Raw genomic sequence first — 18,576 nt, forward strand, 5'->3', positions numbered from 1 at the left:
AAACCTTTGCAGAGTCCAAAACATCCAAATATTACAAAGCATCTTCTCAGACCACAAGGCAATAAAACTAGAAATCAATAACAGAAAAACTAGGGAAAAGAAACCAATACTTGGAAAATGAACAATACCGTCCTGAAAAAAGAGTGGGTTATAGAAGACATCAAGGAGGGAATAAGGAAATTCATAGAATGCAACGAGAATGAAAATACTTCCTATCAAAACCTCTGGGACACAGCAAAAGCAGTGCTCAGAGGCCAATTTATTTCGATAAATGCACACATACAAAAAGAAGAAAGAGCCAAAGCAGAGAACTGTCCCTACAACTTGAACAAATAGAAAGTGAGCAACAAAAGAATCCATCAGGCACCAGAAGAAAACAAATAATAAAAATTAGAGCTGAACTAAATGAATTAGAGAACAGAAAAACAATTGAAAGAATTAACAAAGCCAAAAGCTGTTCTTTGAAAAAATTAACAAAATTGATAAACCATTGGCTAGACTGACTAAAGAAATACAGGAAAGGAAACAAATAACCCGAATAAGAAACGAGAAGGACCACATCACAACAGAACCAAATGAAATTAAAAGAATCATTTCAGATTACTAAGAAAAATTGTACTCTAACAAGTTTGAAAACCTAGAAGAAATGGTTGAATTCCTGGAAAAACACTACCTACCTAAACTAACACATTCAGAAGTAGAACAACTAAATAGACCCATAACAAAAAAAGAGATTGAAACGGTAATCAAAAAACTACCAACAAAAAAAAGCCCTGGCCCGGGCGGTTTCACCACAGAGTTCTACGAAACTTTCAAAGAGTTAACACCACTACTACAGAAGGTATTTCAAAGCATAGAAAAAGACGGAATACTACCCAACTTATTCTATGAAGCCACCATCTCCCTGATACCAAAACCAGGTAAAGACATTACAAAAAAAGAAAATTATAGACCTATATCCCTCATGAACATTGATGCAAAAATCCTCAACAAAATTCTAGCCAATAGAATCCAACAACACATCAAAAATATAATTCACCCTGTTCAAGTGGGATTTACACCAGGTATGCAAGGCTGGTTTAGTATCAGAAAAACCATTAATGTAATCCATCACATAAATAAAACAAAAGACAAATACCACATGATCTTATCAATAGATGCAGAAAAGGCATTTGACAAAGTCCAACACCCATTTATGATAAAAACTCTCACCAAAATAGGAATTGAAGGAAAATTCCTCAACATAATAAAGGGCATCTATGCAAAGCCAACAGCCGATATCACTCTAAATGGAGAGAACCTGAAAGCATTTCCCTTGAGAACGGGAACCAGACAAGGATGCCCTTTATCACCGCTCTTATTCAACATCGTGCTTGAAGTCCTAACCAGGGCAATTAGGCTAGACAAAGAAATAAAAGGTATCCGGATTGGCAAGGAGGAAGTAAAGTTATTACTATTTGCACATGGCATGATCTTATACACAGAAAACCCTAAGGAATCCTCCAGAAAACTACGGAAACTAATAGAAGAGTTTGGCAGAGTCTCAGGTTATAAAATAAACATACAAAAATCACTTGGATTCCTCTACATCAACAAAAAGAACACCGAAGAGGAAATCACCAAATCAATACCATTCACAGTAGCCCCCAAGAAGATAAAATCCTTAGGAATAAATCTTACCAAGGATGTAAAAGACCTATACAAAGAAAACTACAAAGCTCTACTACAAGAAATTCAAAAGGACTTACTTAAGTGGAAAAACATACCCTGCTCATGGATAGGAAGACTTAACATAGTAAAAATGTCTATTCTACCAAAAGCCATCTATACATATAACGCACTTCCGATCCAAATTCCAATGTCATATTTTAAGGGGATAGAGAAACAAATCACCAATTTCATATGGAAGGGAAAGAAGCCCCGGATAAGCAAAGCATTACTGAAAAAGAAGAAGAAAGTGGGAGGCCTCACTCTACCTGATTTCAGAAGCTATTATACAGCCACAGTAGTCAAAACAGCCTGGTACTGGTACAACAACAGGCACATAGACCAATGGAACAGAATTGAGAACACAGATATAAATCCATCCACGTATGAGCAGCTGATATTTGACAAAGGACCAGTGTCAGTTAATTGGGGAAAAGATAGTCTTTTTAACAAATGGTGCTGGCATAACTGGATATCCATTTGCAAAAAAATGAAACAGGACCCATACCTCACACCATGCACAAAAACTAACTCCAAATGGATCAAAGACCTAAACATAAAGACTAAAACGATAAAGATCCTGGAAGAAAAAATAGGGACAACCCTAGGAGCCCTAATACAGGGCATAAACAGAATACAAAACATCACCAAAAATGACGAAGAGAAACCCGATAACTGGGAGCTCCTAAAAATCAAACACCTATGCTCATCTAAAGACTTCACCAAAAGAGTAAAAAGACCACCTACAGACTGGGAAAGAATTTTCATCTGTGACATCTCAGACCAGTGCCTGATCTCCAAAATCTACATGATTCTGTCAAAACTCAACCACAAAAAGACAAACAACCCAATCAAGAAGTGGGCAAAGGATATGAACACACATTTCACTAAAGAAGATATTCAGGCAGCCAACAGATACATGAGAAAATGCTCTCGATCATTAGCCGTTAGAGAAATGCAAATTAAAACTAAGATGAGATTCCATCTCACACCAACAAGGCTGGCATTAATCCAAAAAACACAAAATAATAAATGTTGGAGAGGCTGCAGAGAGATTGGAACTCTTGTACACTGCTGGTGGGAATGTAAAATAGTACAACCACTTTGGAAATCTATCTGGCATTATCTTAAACAGTTAGAAATAGAACTACCATACAACCCAGAAATCCCACTCCTCCGAATATACCCTAGAGAAACAAGAGCCTTCACACAAACAGATACACGCAGACCCATTTTTATTGCAGCTCTGTTTACAATAGCAAAAAGCTGGAAGCAACCAAGGTGTCCATCAACGGATGAATGGGTATATAAATTGTGGTATATTCACACAATGGAATACTACGCATCGATAAAGAACAGTGACGAATCTGTGAAACATTTCATAACATGGAGGAACCTGGAAGGCATTATGCTGAGCGGAATTAGTCAGAGGCAAAAGGACAAATATTGTATAAGACCACTATTATAAGATCTTGAGAAATAGTATAAACTGAGAAGAACACATACTTTTGTGGTTACGAAGGGGGGAAGGAGGGAGGGAGAGGGTTTTTTATTGATTAATCAGTAGATAAGAACTGCTTTAGGTGAAGGGAAAGACAACACTCAATACATGAAAGGTCAGCCCAATTGGACTGGACCAAAAGCAAAGAAGTTTCTGGGATAAAATGGATGCTTCAAAGGTCAGCGGAGCAAGGGCAGGGGTCTGGGGAACATGGTTTGAGGGGACTTCTAAGTCAATTGGCAAAATAATTCTATTATGAAAACATTCTGCATCCCACTTTGAAATGTGGCGTCTGGGGTCTTAAATGCTAACAAGCGGCCATCTAAGATGCATCAATTGGTCTCAACCCACCTGGAGCAAAGGAAAATGAAGAACACCAAGGTCACACAACAACTAAGAGCCCAAGAGACAGAAAGGGCCACATGAACCAGAGACCTACATCATCCTGAGACCAGAAGAACTAGTTGGTGCCCGGCCACAATCGATGACTTCCCTGACAGGGAGCACAACAGAGAACCCCTGAGGGAGCAGGAGATCAGTGGGATGCAGACCCCAAATTCTCATAAAAAAACCATACTTAATGGTCTGACTTAGACTAGAGGAATCCCGGTGGCCATGCTCCCCAGACCTTCTGTCGGCACAGGACAGGAACCATCCCCGAAGACAACTCATCAGACATGAAAGGGACTGGACAGCGGGTGGGAGAGAGACGCTGATGAAGAGTAAGCTAATTATATCAGGTGGACACTTGAGATTGTGTTGGCAACTCTTGTCTGGAGGGGGGATGGGAGGATAGAGAGAGAGGGAAGCTGGCAAAATTGTCACGAAAGGAGAGACTGAAAGGGCTGACTCAATAGGGGGAGAGCAAGTGGGAGTATGGAGTAAGATGTATGTAAACTTATATGTGACAGACTGACTGGATTTGTAAATGTTCACTTGAAGCTTAATAAAAGTTAATAAATAAATAAATACTCAGAAAAAAAAAAAGAAACAGGCCATGGTCACCTCAACAGGCTCTCAAAACACAGAATCAAGGGATCTTTTAGATGAAAGTGCATTCCCGGAATTACCAGATGCATAATACAAAATTTTAATATACAGAAGCCTTCAAGACATCAGGAAGGAAATGAGGCAATATGCAGAACAAGCGAAGGAACACACAGATAAAGCACCTGAAGAAGTTAGACAGGTTATTCAGGAACATAATGAAAAGTTTAATACGCTGGAAAAATCCACAGACAGAGCAATCAGAAATTCAGAAGATAAACAATAAAATTACAGAATTAGATAACTCAATAGAAAGTCAGAGGAGCAGAATTGAGCGAGTAGAAGCTAGAATTTCTGAACTTGAAGATAAATCACTTGGCACTAATATATTTGAAGAAAAATCAGATAAAATAATTTAAAAAAATGAAGAAACCTTAAGAATCATGTGGGACTCTATCAAGAGAAATAACCTACGAGTGATTGGAGTACCAGAACAGGGAGGGATAATAGAAAATACAGAGAAAATTGTTGAAGATTTATTGGCAGAAAACTTCCCTGATATTGTGAAAGATGAGAAGATATCTATCCAAGATGCTCATCGAACTCCACATAAGGTAGATGTTAAAAGAAAGTCACCAAGACATATTATAATCAAGCTTGCCAAAACCAAAGACAAAGAGGGAATTATAAGAGCAGCGAGGGATAAAAGAAAAGTCACCTACAAAGGAGAGCCAGTAAGAACAAACTCTGACTACTCGGCAGAAACCAAGCAGACAAGAAGGCAATGGGATGACATATTTAAAAAATTGAAGGAAAAAAAAATTGCCTGCCAAGAATCATATATCCATCAAAACTGTCTCTTAACTATGAAGGTGAAATTAAGACATTTCCAGATAAACAGAAGTTTAGGGAATTTGTAAAAACCAAAGCAAAACTACAAGAAATACTAAAGGGAGTTCTTGGTTAGAAAATCAATAATATCAGGCATCAACCCAAGGCTAGAACACTGGGCAGAGCAACCAGAAGTCAACCCAGACAGGGAAATCAAAAAAAACAAAGCAAGATTAAAAAAAAGAAAAAAAGCCCAACATAGGGTAACGGCGATGTTATTATATAAAAGAAAACAACATTAAAATAATAAAGAGGGGCTAAGAAATGTAATCATATACATTCCATTTGGAGAGGAAGGTACGGCGATACAAAGAAATAAAAGTTAGTTTGAATTTAGAAAAATAAGGGTAAATAATAAGGTAACCACAAAGGAGACAAACTATCCTACTCATCAAAATAAAATACAAGGGAAAAACACAGACTCAGCAGAAACAAAATCAACAACAACAAATATGAGGAAAGGACAATATATAAAGAAAATCTACTCAGCACATAAAATCAAGTGGGAAAAAGAAACTGTCAACACACACAAAAAGGCATCAAAATGACAGCACTAAATTCATACCTACCCATAATTACCCTGAATGTAAATGGACTAAATGCACCAATAAAGAGACAGAGAGTGGCAGACTGGATTAAAAAACAAGATCTACCTATATGGTGCCTACAAGAGACACACTTTAGACTCAGAGACACAAACGAACTAAAACTCAAACGATGGAAAAAAATATATCATCAAAGAACAATCAAAAAAGAGCAGGAGTGGCAATATTAATTTCTGACAAAATAGTCTTTAAAGTTAAATCCATCAGAAAGGATAAGGAAGGACACTATATAACGATTAAAGGGACAATGCACCAAGAAGATATAACCATATGAAATATTTATGCACCCAATGACAGGGCTGCAAGATACATGAAACAAACTCTATCAGCATTGAAAAGTGAGATAGACAGCTCCACAATAATAGTAGGAGACTTCAACACACCACTTTCGGTGAAGGACAGGACATCCAGAAAGAAGCTCAATAAAGACACAGAAGATCTAAATCCCACAATCAACTAACTTGACCTCATAGACAGAACACTCCACCTAACAGCAACCAAGTATACTTTCTTTTCTAGTGCACATGGAACATTCTCTAGAATAGACCACATATTAGGTCATAAAGCAAGCCTTAGCAGAATCCAAAACACTGAAATATTACAAAGCATCTTCTCTGACCATAAGGCCATAAAAGTGGAAATCAATAACAGGAAAATCAGGGAAAAGAAACGAAACACTTGGAAACTGAACAATACCCTGCTCAAAAAAGACTGGATTATAGAAGACATTAAGGATGGAATAAAGAAATTCAGAGAATCCAGTGAGAATGAAAACACTTCCTATCAGAACCTTTGAGACACAGCAAAAGCGGTGCTCAGAGGCGAATTTATATCAATAAATGCACACATCCAAAAAAAAAGGGCCAAAATCAAAGAATTATCCCTACAACTTGAACAAATAGAAAGAAAGCAACAAAAGAAACCCATAGGCACCAGAAGAAAACAAATAACAAAAATTAGAACTGAACTAAATGAAATAGGAAACAGAAAAACAATTGAAAGAATTAACAAGACCAAAAGCTGATTTTTTGAAAAAATCAACAAAATTGATAAACCACTGACCAACCTGACAAAAGAAAAACAGGAGAAGAAGCAAATAACCCGAATAAGAAATGAGATGGGCGGTATTAAAAAAACCAACTGAAATTAAGAGAATCATATCAGATTACTCTGAAAAACTATACTCAAACAAATTTGAAAACCTAGAAGAAATAGATGAATTCCTAGAAACACACTACCTACCTAAACTAACACAAACAGAGGTAGGACAACTAAATAGACCCATAACAAAATAAGACATTAAAAGGTAATCAAAACACTCCCAACAAAAAAAAGCCCTGGTCCGGACGGCTTCGCTGCAGAGTTCTACCAAACTTTCAGAGAAGAGTTAACACCACTACTACTAAAGGTATTTCAGAGCACAGAAAAGGATGGAATACTACCAAACTCATTCTATGAAGCCACCATATCCCCAATATCAAAACCAGGTAAAGACACCACAAGAAAAGAAAATTATACACCTATATTTTTTATCCCTCATGAATGTAGACGCAAAAATCCTCAACAAAATTCTAGCCAAAAGAATTCAACAACATATTAAAAAAATAATTCACCATGACCAAGTGGGATTCATACTAGGTATGCAGGAATGGTTCAACATTAGAAAAACAATAATGTAATCCACCACATAAATAAAAGACAAGAATCACATAATTTTATCAATTGATGCAGAAAAGGCATTTGACAAAGTTCAACACTCATTCATGATAAAAACTCTCAGCAAAATAGGAATAGAGGGAAAAATTCTCAACATAATAAAGGGCATTTATACAAAGCCAACAGCCAACATCACCCTAAATGGAGAGAGCCTGAAAACATTCCCACTGAGATCGGGAACCAGACAAGGATGCCCTTTATCACCACTCTTATTCAACATTGTGCTGGAAGTCCTAGCCTGAGCAGTTAGGCTAGATAAAGAAATAAACGGCATCCAGATTGGCATGGAAGAAGTAAAAGTATCTCTATTTGCAGATGACATGATCTTATACACAGAAAACCCTAAGGAATCCTCCAGAAAACTAGTGAAACTAATAGAAGAGTTCAGCAGAGTATCGGGATACAAGATAAACATACAAAAATCAGTTGGATTCCTCTACGCCAACAAAAAGAACATCGAAGAGGAAATCATCAAATCGATGCCATTTAAGTAGCCCCCAAGAAGATAAAATACTTAGGAATAAATCTTACCAGAGATGTAAAAGACTTACACAAAGAAAACTACAAAACATTTCTGCAAGAAACCAAAAGAGACTTACACAAGTGGAAGAACATACCTTGCTTGTGGATAGGAAGCCTTAACATTATAAAAAATGTCTTTTCTACCAAAAGCAATTTATACATTTAACGCAATTCCGATCCAAATCCCAACGACATTCTTTAATGAGATGGAGAAACAAGTCATCAACTTCATATGGAAGGGAAAGAGACCCTGGATAAATAAGGCATTACTGAAAAAGAAAAACAAAGTAGGAAGCTTTACTTTACCTGATTTTAGAACCTATTATATCGCCACAGTAGTCAAAACAGCCTGGTACTGGTACAACAACAGATACATGGACTAATGGAACGGAATTGAGAATCCAGACATAAACCTATCCACATATGAGCAGCTGATATTTGACAAAGGCCTCAAAACAATTAAATAGGGAAAAGACAGTCTTTTTAACAAATGGTGCTGGCATAACTGGATATCCATCTGCAAAAAAAATGAAACAAGACCCATACCTCACACCATGCACAAAAACTAACTCAAAATGGATCAAAGACCTAAATATAAAATCTAAAATGATAAAGATCATGGAAGAAAAAATAGGGACAACATTAGGAGCCCTAATACATGGCATAAACAGTATACAAAACATTACACAGAATGTAGAAGAAAAACTAGATAACTGGATGCTCCTCAAAATCAAACACCTATGCTCTTCCAAAGACTTCACCAAAAGAGTAAAAACACTACCTATAGACTGGGAAAAAGTTTTCGCGGTATACCATTTCTGATCAGCATCTGATCTCTAAAATCTACACAATACTGTAAAAACTCAGCTGCAAAAAGACAAATAACCCAATTAAAAAATGGGCAAAAAATATGAATAGACACTTCACTAAAGAAGACATTCAGGCTGCTAACAGATATATGAGGAAATGTTTACGATCATTAGCCATTAGAGAAATGCGGATCAAAACTACAATGAGATTTCATCTCACTCCAACAAGGCTGCCATTAATCCAACAAACACAAAATAATAAATGTTGGAGAGGCTATGGAGAGATTGGAACACTTATACACTGCTGGTGGGAATGTAAAATGGTACGACCACTTTGGAAATTGATTTGGCACCTCCTTAAAAAGCTAGAAATAGAACTACCATACGATCCAGCAATCCCACTCCTTGGAATATATCCTAGAGAAATAAGAGCCTTTACACCAACAGATATATGCACACCCATGTTTATTGCAGCACTGTTTACAATAGCAAAAACATGGAAGCAACCAAGGTGCCCATCAACGGATGAATGGATAAATAAATTATGGTATATTCACACAATGGAATACTATGCATTGATAAAGAACAGTCAGGAATCTGAAACATTTCATAACATGGAAGAACCTTGAAGGCGTTATGCTGAGTGAAATCAGTCGGTTGCAAAAGAACGAATATCGTATAAGACCACTGTTATAAGAACTTGAGAAATAGTTTAAACTGAGAAGAAAACATTCTTTCGTGGTTACGAGAGCGGGGAGGGAGGGAGGGTGGGAGAGGGACATTCACTAATTAGAGAGTAGACAAGAACCACTTTAGGTGAAGGAAAAGACAGCACACAATACAGGGGAGATCAGCACAGTTGGACTAAACCAAAAGCAAAGAAGTTTCCTGAATAAACTGAACGCTTTGAAGGCCATCGTACCAGGGGCAGGGGTCTGGGGACCATGGTTTCAGGGGACATCTAAGTCAATTGGCATAATAAAATCTATTAAGAAAACATTCTGCATCCCACTTTGAAGAGTGGCGTCTGGGGTCTTAAACGCTAGCAAGCAGCCATCTAAGATGCATCAATTGGTCTCAACCCACCTGGATCAAAGGAAAATGAAGAACACCAAGGACACAAGGCGATTACGAGTCCAAGAGACAGAAAGGGCCACATGAACTAGAGACTACGTCATCCTGAGACCAGAAGAACTAGATGGTGCCCAGCTACAACTGATGACTGCCCTGACAGGGAACACAACAGAGAACCCCTGAGGGAGCAGGAGACCAGTGGGATGCAGACCCCAAATTCTCGTAAGACCAGACTTAATGGTCTGACTGAGACTAGAAGGACCCCGGTGGTCATGGCCCCCAGACCTTCTGTTGGCCCAGGACAGGAACCATTCCCGAAACCAACTCTTCAGACATGGATTAGACTGGACAATGGGCTGGAGAGAGATGCTGGTGAGTAGTGAGCTTCTTGGATCCGGTGGACACTTGAGACTATGTTGGCATCTCCTGCCTGGAGGGGAGATGAGAGGGTGGAGGGGGTTAGAAGCTGGCGAAATGGACACAAAAAGAGGGAGTGGAGGGAGAGAGTGGGCTGTCTCATTAAAAAAAAAAAATGTGGAGAGTAATTGGGTGTGTGTAGCAAGGTGTATATGGATTTTTGTGTGAGATACTGACTTGGTTTGTAAGCTTTCACTTAAAGCACAATAAAAATTCTTAAAAAAAAAAAAAGATATCACCTGGCATATTGCATTGTATAAATCTGTTGCAGTAGACTTCTTTAAAGTGTTCAAAAGCAAAGATGTCACCTGGAGGACTAAGGTGTACCTGACCCAAGCCATAGTATTTTCAATCGCCTCATATACATGCAAAAGCTGCAAAATGAATAAGGAAGGCTGAAGAAAAATTGATACATTTCAATTGTGGCATTGGCAAAGGTTATTGAATGTACCATGGACTTCCAGAAGAACAAACAAATCTATCTTGGAAGAAGTACAGCCAGAATGCTCCTTAGAAACATGGATGGCAAGACTTCATTTCACATACTTTGAACATGTTATCAGAGGGGACTGGTTCTCGGGAAAGAACATCATGATTGGTAAAGTAAAGGGTCAGTGAAAAAGAGGAAGGCCCTCAGCGAGATGGATTGACGCAGTGGCTGCAGCAGAGGGCTCCAACACAGCAACGATTGTGAGGACGGCCGAGGGCTGGGCAGTGTTTCATTCTGTTGTACACAGAGTGGCTGTGAGTCACAACTGACTGAGGGCACCCAACAACAACAACTAGATGGTTTACAACATATTTCCTTTGAACCAGTTAAAAATCAGTCATATCATCAGAGGCAGTAACGAGGATTCTGGTTCCAAGAGCTCTGCCTCCAGGGATGGTGTGGAGGAAGATCAGAGGTGCTGAGGTCTGGGGACCTGCCTTATGCATTGTGGCTGCCTCTTTATTAGGTCAGGCATTAAATTCCCTGGGCAATGCCCTTGTTCTTCTTGATTGGGCAGCATCCGGGTTGCCTCTCCATTTCAGAGAGTGACTCATTCCCTGTGAAGTTCTATAGTCCTGTGATGAAGCTCTCTGAAGTGGTCTTGATGAGGGCATAATATACCTCAAAGGCTTGGTGATGATTAGCCATATGTCGGCATTTGGAATATGGGATTACTGTCTTTATCCATTCTCATTCTGTATAGGATTTTGATGTAGGAGTTTAACTCATTATTGAAATGTATTTTTTTTACAAATACTGGCTAAAAATTTATGAGTAAGTTGAAAGAACTGTCTAAATACTATGATAACCACGATGATTTACTATTCTAACAAATTTCCACACCATTTCAGTTTTTTCTGCTTATAGAAATGGTTTGTAAATTCTAAAATAATGGGCATGAAGTATGTTGGTAAACTAACCTAGTTCTTCCCTAATATATGAGAGACACTGAGCTTCTTATTCTCTTCTATCCATTTCTATTCAGAAAATCTGGTGGTATAGTGGTTAAGTGCTACAGCTGCTAACCACAAGGCCATCAGGAAAATTCCACCAGACGCTCCTTGGGAACTCTATGGGGCAGTTCTACTCTGTCCTCTAGGGTCGCTATGAGTCAGAATCAACTCAACGACAATGGGTTTGTTCGTTTGTTTTTGTGGTTATATGTCTATTCATTTTTCATTAAAACAAAAGAATAATTTGCTCTTAAGTCTCTGAGAATGCTAAAGCTTTGAGAAGTTTGAGTTGTATGAAAAATGCTTGAATTTTATAGGCCCCAACTAATTTAAATTGATTTACTGTCCAGTCTGTTTGCAATGAACAGTTCCAGAAAACAATAAACCCTTATCAAATCTATTAGGAAGGTCCAACTTTTTGTGGCTTTATGTACATCTGATCAAAAAATATTTGTGTTTGTACTGGTCCACTGTACCTGATGTTAGGCATTGCATAAATTATACGGCTAAAGTGATAAAAACACTATTATTTTAAGTTAATAATGTTAAAGATCAATGTCTTAGGCTGGGTTCTCTAGAGAAGCAAAATCAATGACAAGTCTATATACATACAAAAAAAAAAAAAAAACCTAAACCCTATGCCATCGAGTCAATTTTGATTCATAGAGATCCTCTAGGACATAGTAGAACTGCCTCCATAGGGTTTCCAAGGAGCAGCTGGTAGATTTGAACTTCTGACATTTTTTGTTTAGCAGCAATAGTTGGCAGTAGTTCTTAGCCATTTCTCACTCAGGGCTCCATGTATACATACACATAAGTTGTTGTTGTTAAGTGTCTTTGAGTTGGTTCTGACTGATAATGACCCTATGTACAATAAAACAAAACAGTGCCCAGTCCTGCACCATATTCATGATGTGAGGATGGCGCATTGTGCTGTACCTAAGATCACTATGAGTCGGATCTGACTCGATGGCACCTAACAACAACAGTACACACATGCACACACACATATATACATATATATATAGAGAGAGAGAGATTGATTGATTGATTGATTGATTGATTGATTAATATCAAGAAATGCTGCACCAGGTTGTAGAAGCTGGAAAGGCCCAAGTTCGTGTCTCGTGCATCAGGTGGGAGGCTTCTTCTGACTCATGTAGTTTAGGGGCTGAGGAACCCAAGAAGTGCGGGTCAAATGGCAGGCTGTAGGCTCAAGGGCTGCAGATGCTGATGAATCCAACATTGGCAAGCCAGATGGCAGGCTGTAGGCTCAAGACCAAAGAACCAGAGTTCAGGTGATGATGAGACAAATGCAGGATTCTGAGCAGAGCAAAAGCCAGCTAGCTTTGCCAAAAAGTCCATATATATTGAATGCAGGTCATACCCCAAGGAAACTCCCTTTCAACTGATTGGCTGCACATAGAAGATCTCATTATGGAGGAAAATTACATTATATCAGATCTCACCATGGAGGTGATTACATCATTACTTACCCGCCAAACTACATCATAACTGCCATACCAGAGAGTCATGGCCCAGCCAAGTTGACATACATCTTTATTCATTACAGTCCACCCATTGTCAGTTGAGCACCTGTACACATCTCCTTTAACCATACGTAATCTCTGAACAAGGAAAATTATAAAGTCATACTTACTCCTAACATGATACAACTAACATGCATACAATCGAAAACCCACTAGTCCTGTTTACATCTTGTATTTTACAAGTGAAGAAATGGAAAATATTTGAAACACATATATAAGGAAGAAATACTCATAATGATTACAGTCCTCATTTCTGCAGCTGGTCATGTGGTCGTAGATCGTATTTAGAGCTACCTTTTTCCACCCCCACTCCATATTTCCTTAACACTCAGCAAACACCTCAGCTAACTATGGTTCTTTGCCTGGTGAAGTGACACAAAACTTCATTCCTGAAGGGTCTGGCCCATTAATATTCATGTCAGAATTGTGTTGCTGTAGTTTTCCATTGACTTTAATCACAGGGCATGGTAGTAGCAAGAGATGCCCTAAGGGATCTCCTGCATTCCAAACATACTCTTCTTTACCTCCATTATATACTATCAATTTGATTTCCTCTTGATAATCAGAATCAATCACAGCAGCCGATATGGTAACTTCCTTCTTTGTCTGTTGATCCAGAGGCATAAGAAGGTCAAAGTGGCCAGGTGACATTCTTAACTTGTAGTTCAATGGACTTGGTGATGTGTTTCCAGGCAGAAACATTCCTCCCTTTGGAACTAGGACCTCTATACCTACAGAGCATAGGATCGAGGAGACAGGAAGCAAAAATTTTGCAAGTGGATCATGAGGCGTAATAGTGACCGGCGCCATTCCCATTTCCCCCCTTTGAGTCCTAGACCCGCGAATCCTCTCTATGGGAGAAACAGCACCATTATTGGAAGCTGGTTTAGAGCATATACAGCCTCCTGCAGAACATTGCCCCAGCCCTGCAAGGTATTGCCACCTAGCTGGTGCTGTAATTTTGTCTGTAGAAGACCATTCCATCAATCTATGAAGCCAGCTGCATCAGGATAATGGGGAACGTGATAAAACCAGTAAATTTCATGAGCATGGGTCCATTGACACACTTCATTTGCTGTGAGGTGAGTCCCTTGATCTGAGGCAATGCTGTGTGGGATACCATGACGGTGAATAAGTCATTCTGTAAGTCCATGGATGGTAGTTTTGGCAGAAGCATTGCATGCAAGGAAGGCAAATCTGTATCCAGAGTGTCTATTCCAGTAAGAACAAAACACTGCCCTCTTCATAATGGAAACAGTCCAATGTAATCAACCTACCACCAGCTTGCTGGCTGGGTATTACCTCATGGAATGGTGCCACATCAGGGACTCAGTATTGGTCTCTGCTGCTGGTAGATTGGGCACTCAGCAGTTTCTATAGCCATGATGGTCTTGATGAGTGGAAATCCATGTTGCTGATCTGATGCGTAACTCCTATCCCTACTACCATGGCCACTTTGTTCATGAGCCCATTGTGCAATAACAGGAGTGGCTGGGAGAAGAGGATGATTAGTTTTCACCCAAAGCATCAGCCTATGGATTCGATTATTAAAATCCTCCTCTACTGAGATCACCCTTTGATGATCATTTACAGAAGACACAAATACCTTCAATTCTTTGGCCCATTCTGAGAGGTCTATCCGCATACTGCTTCCCCATACCCTCCTTGTCTCCAATTTTACAATTCTGTTCCTTACAAATCCTTGACCATCTTGCCAAACCATTGGCAACAGCCAATGAATCAGTATACAATCGTACATCTGGTCATTTCTCCTTCCAAGCAAAGTGAACAACCAGGTGCACTTCTCGAAATTCTGGCCATCGAAAGGATTTCCCTTCATGACTATCCTTTAAGGAAGTCCCATCAAGGGGATGTAGTGCTGCCGTTGTTCACTACTGAGTGGCGCCTACATATTGCACAAATCCATCTCTAAACCAGGTATGAGTTTTCTCTTCTTCAGTCAACTGACCATAAGGAACGCCCCATGAGGCCATAGCTGCAGACTGGAAGGAGGAAGATGTCTTAGGCTGAGTTCTCTAGAGAAGCAAAACCAGTAAATTGTATAAATATACCTGTGTTGAATTGTTATTAGGTGCCATTGTGTCGGCTCATTCTCATAGCGACCCTATACGACACAGTAGAACTGTCCCATACAGTTTCCTAGGAGGGCTGGTGAATTTGAACTGCTGACCTTTTGGTTAGCAGCCATACCTCTTAACCACTATGCCACCAGGAAAAGACTTACACAGTTACAGGGGTTGGAAAGTCCAAAGCCTGTGGGTCAGACTGGAGGCTTCTCCTGGCTAAGAGTCTGTGGGGACCCATAAATCCCAAGATAGGCAGGCAAGAAGGCAGGTAAGCTGCTAGCTTAAGTCTCATGAAATGGAGGTCAGTCAAACAGGATGCAGCAGCAGGATTCAGAGCAAGCAAAAACAAGCAAACCTTGCCAGCAAGTCTCCCTATATTGACTGCAGGCCACACCCCCAAGGAAAATCCCTTTCAACTGATCAGCTACTCAGAGCAGATTCATCATGGAGGTGATCACATTATATCAGATATCATCATAGAGATGATTACACCATTATACCACTGTCAAACTACATCACATCTGCCAAACCACTGGAATCATGGCCCAGACAAAGTGACACACAACCTTAACTATCACATAAGGTAATGTGACAGGAATGGAGACCCTGGGCACTGGGCCACTTCCTGATGCAACTTACTTGTGCCTTCAGGTCTTACTCAGGCCAGATCTCATATATACCACATCCTTTTAATGATGGAGGGCTGTTGTGCATTTCAGGCTTTATAGCTCTCTGGTTCAGACAACACCCAGTTCATGATAGACAGCTCAGATGACATGGTGATTGGTGGCCCATGGTTAAGTGTTCAGTCTCTATTAACAAGTCAAAAGCTGTTTCTCAAAAGGACAGCATTTATCAGCAGAGGATGGCAGAGTTTTGCTCCAAAATCCTAAGGGTCTGCTCTGCCCCACACCAGTGCACCCCTAGAAATTTCAATGGGGTGGAAGGCACCTGAACTTGTATTGGATTAATTTCTCACCCTGTAGGGGCAGTGGTGGAACCCCATTTGTGCAGTGGTTAAGAGCTCATCTGCTAACTAAAAAGTCGACATTCAGAATCCACCAGCTGCTCTTTGGAAACCCCATGGGCCAATTCTACTCGGCCCTATAGGGTCACTGGGAGTCAGAATTGACTCAACAGCACCTAACAACAGCAAGCACAGTAGTTAAGAGTCATGGCTGTTAACCAAAATGTCAGCAGTTTGAATCCACTAGCCGCTCCTTGGAAACCTTATGGGGAAGTTCTAGTCTGTCCTATAGAGTCACACTGAGTTGAAATCAAGTCAATGACAATGGGTTTTTTTGTTTAGCACGCAAATGTTTTACCAGTAATTCCAGATTCATTGACACTTCTTCAATACTAAGTCCACTCAGCATAAATATCGCCAATGTAATGGACCAGTGTGACATGCTGTGGAAGGGAAAGGCAATCAATTGCCCTGAGGACTAAATTATGATATAGGGCTGGAGAGTTGATATAAATGCAATGTAGGATAGTGAAGGTGTACTGTTGACCTTGTCAACTCAAGGCAAAGTGCTTCTGGTGGTCCTTCAAAACAGCTATGGAGAAGAAGGCATTAGCCAGATCAATAGCTGCATACTGGGTACCAGGAAATAATATTAATTTGCTAAAGCAATGAAACCACGTGTGGAACAGGGCCTATAATTGGAGCCACCACCTGGCTAAGTTTTCAATAACTGACTCATTCTCCAAGAGCCATCTGTTTTTTGCACGGGACAAATTGCAAGTGCATTCTTCAAGTCATTGATGGTGGCAATAATCTCTGCAATTCTTCCAGGAATGCAGTATTGCTTTTGGTTTACTATTTTTCTAGGTAGGAGCAATTCTAATGTCTTCCACTTAGCCTTTCCTACCATAATAGCCCTACTCCACATGTCAGGAATCCAAAGTGTGAGTTGTGCCAGTTGCTGAGTACATTTATTCCAATTATGCTTTGTGGAGCTGGGAAAATCACTACAGGATGGGTTCAGAAGCCCCTTGGACCCACTGTGAGATGGACATGAGCTAACACTCCATTAATAACCTGGCCTCCATACAACCCCACTCTGACAGGTGGGCCACAGTGAAGTTTTGGGTCTCCTGAAATTAGTGTCAGTTCATCGCTAGTATCCAGTAATCCCAGGGAAGTCTGATTATTTCCTTTTCTTCAATAAACAGTCACTCTTGCAAAAGACCATAGATCTCTTTGGGGAAGGCTGGGAGAAAGATTATACTGCACTGCAATAGGATCCTTCCTCAAGGGGACCCAGCCTCCCCTTCTTTCAAGGGTTTGTGATTCAGTAAACTCTCTCAAGTCTGAGAATTGATTGGGGTATCATGACCCTGTATACTGGTAATTCAAGTTAGACTGCTGTTCACTTGATCTAGGATTCTTCCTTTTGTACAGATCAAGTAAATATTTAGTAGATATCCAATCTATTTCACTCCTAAGGACACCATGGAGTTGTAGCCATAAGTCCATCAGAGCCAGACCATTCTGATTACTGCTTTGAATCTGCTGTCCAGTACAGTAACCACTCCCACCTTGTCTTTGTCAATTGAGTGCTGCCACTTGGCCAGTACAACCATGAGCTCCAATCAGCTCCATTGTAGTCAGGTGTCTTAATTCAGGTAGGGAAGCTCCCAATCTTAAATCTGACTTACATATAATAACAATCACCACAGTCATCAAGGATTCTGGGGCTCCCTTCTCAAATTTGTTCCACACCCGTGTGGTAAAAAGTGTATCCTCTGGGTATTCCATGTATGAGCCTGTGAGTCTAACCTGATAAATTCACTCTAATGTGCCAGTTTCCATAAACCTTTGAATACCTTCCTCTACAGCATACCAAGGCGGGTCTGGTACTTCAGCTTAATTTAGTGTAGGCCACTGTAGCATTCCTGCTTCAGTGACCCAATCGAATAACCTACTAGATCCTTTTTCTAGCCTCTCAAACTGAAACAATGAATGAAGAATATGTACTGAGAGGGCCCATATCAATAATCCCAGACTGATCCAACTTTGTGTTCCTTGCACCATTATTGTATACTCTTAATAACCATCCCCACACATATTCCCCAGGCTTCTGTTTGTACATATTAAAAAAGTCAAGTAGTTCTTTTGGAAAGTAGCATAACTCTTCCTAGGTCATGCTTTGCACTTTACCTTTTGGGGCTTCATGGGACTTAACTCTAGTTATAGGTCTAGAAGCAAAAATGTGTGGTAGGAAGGTATGTTGAGAATATTCAACAATATCTTGTAAGGCA

This window comes from Elephas maximus, chromosome 9, assembly GCF_024166365.1.
Source record: "Elephas maximus indicus isolate mEleMax1 chromosome 9, mEleMax1 primary haplotype, whole genome shotgun sequence".
Lineage (NCBI taxonomy): Eukaryota > Metazoa > Chordata > Mammalia > Proboscidea > Elephantidae > Elephas > Elephas maximus.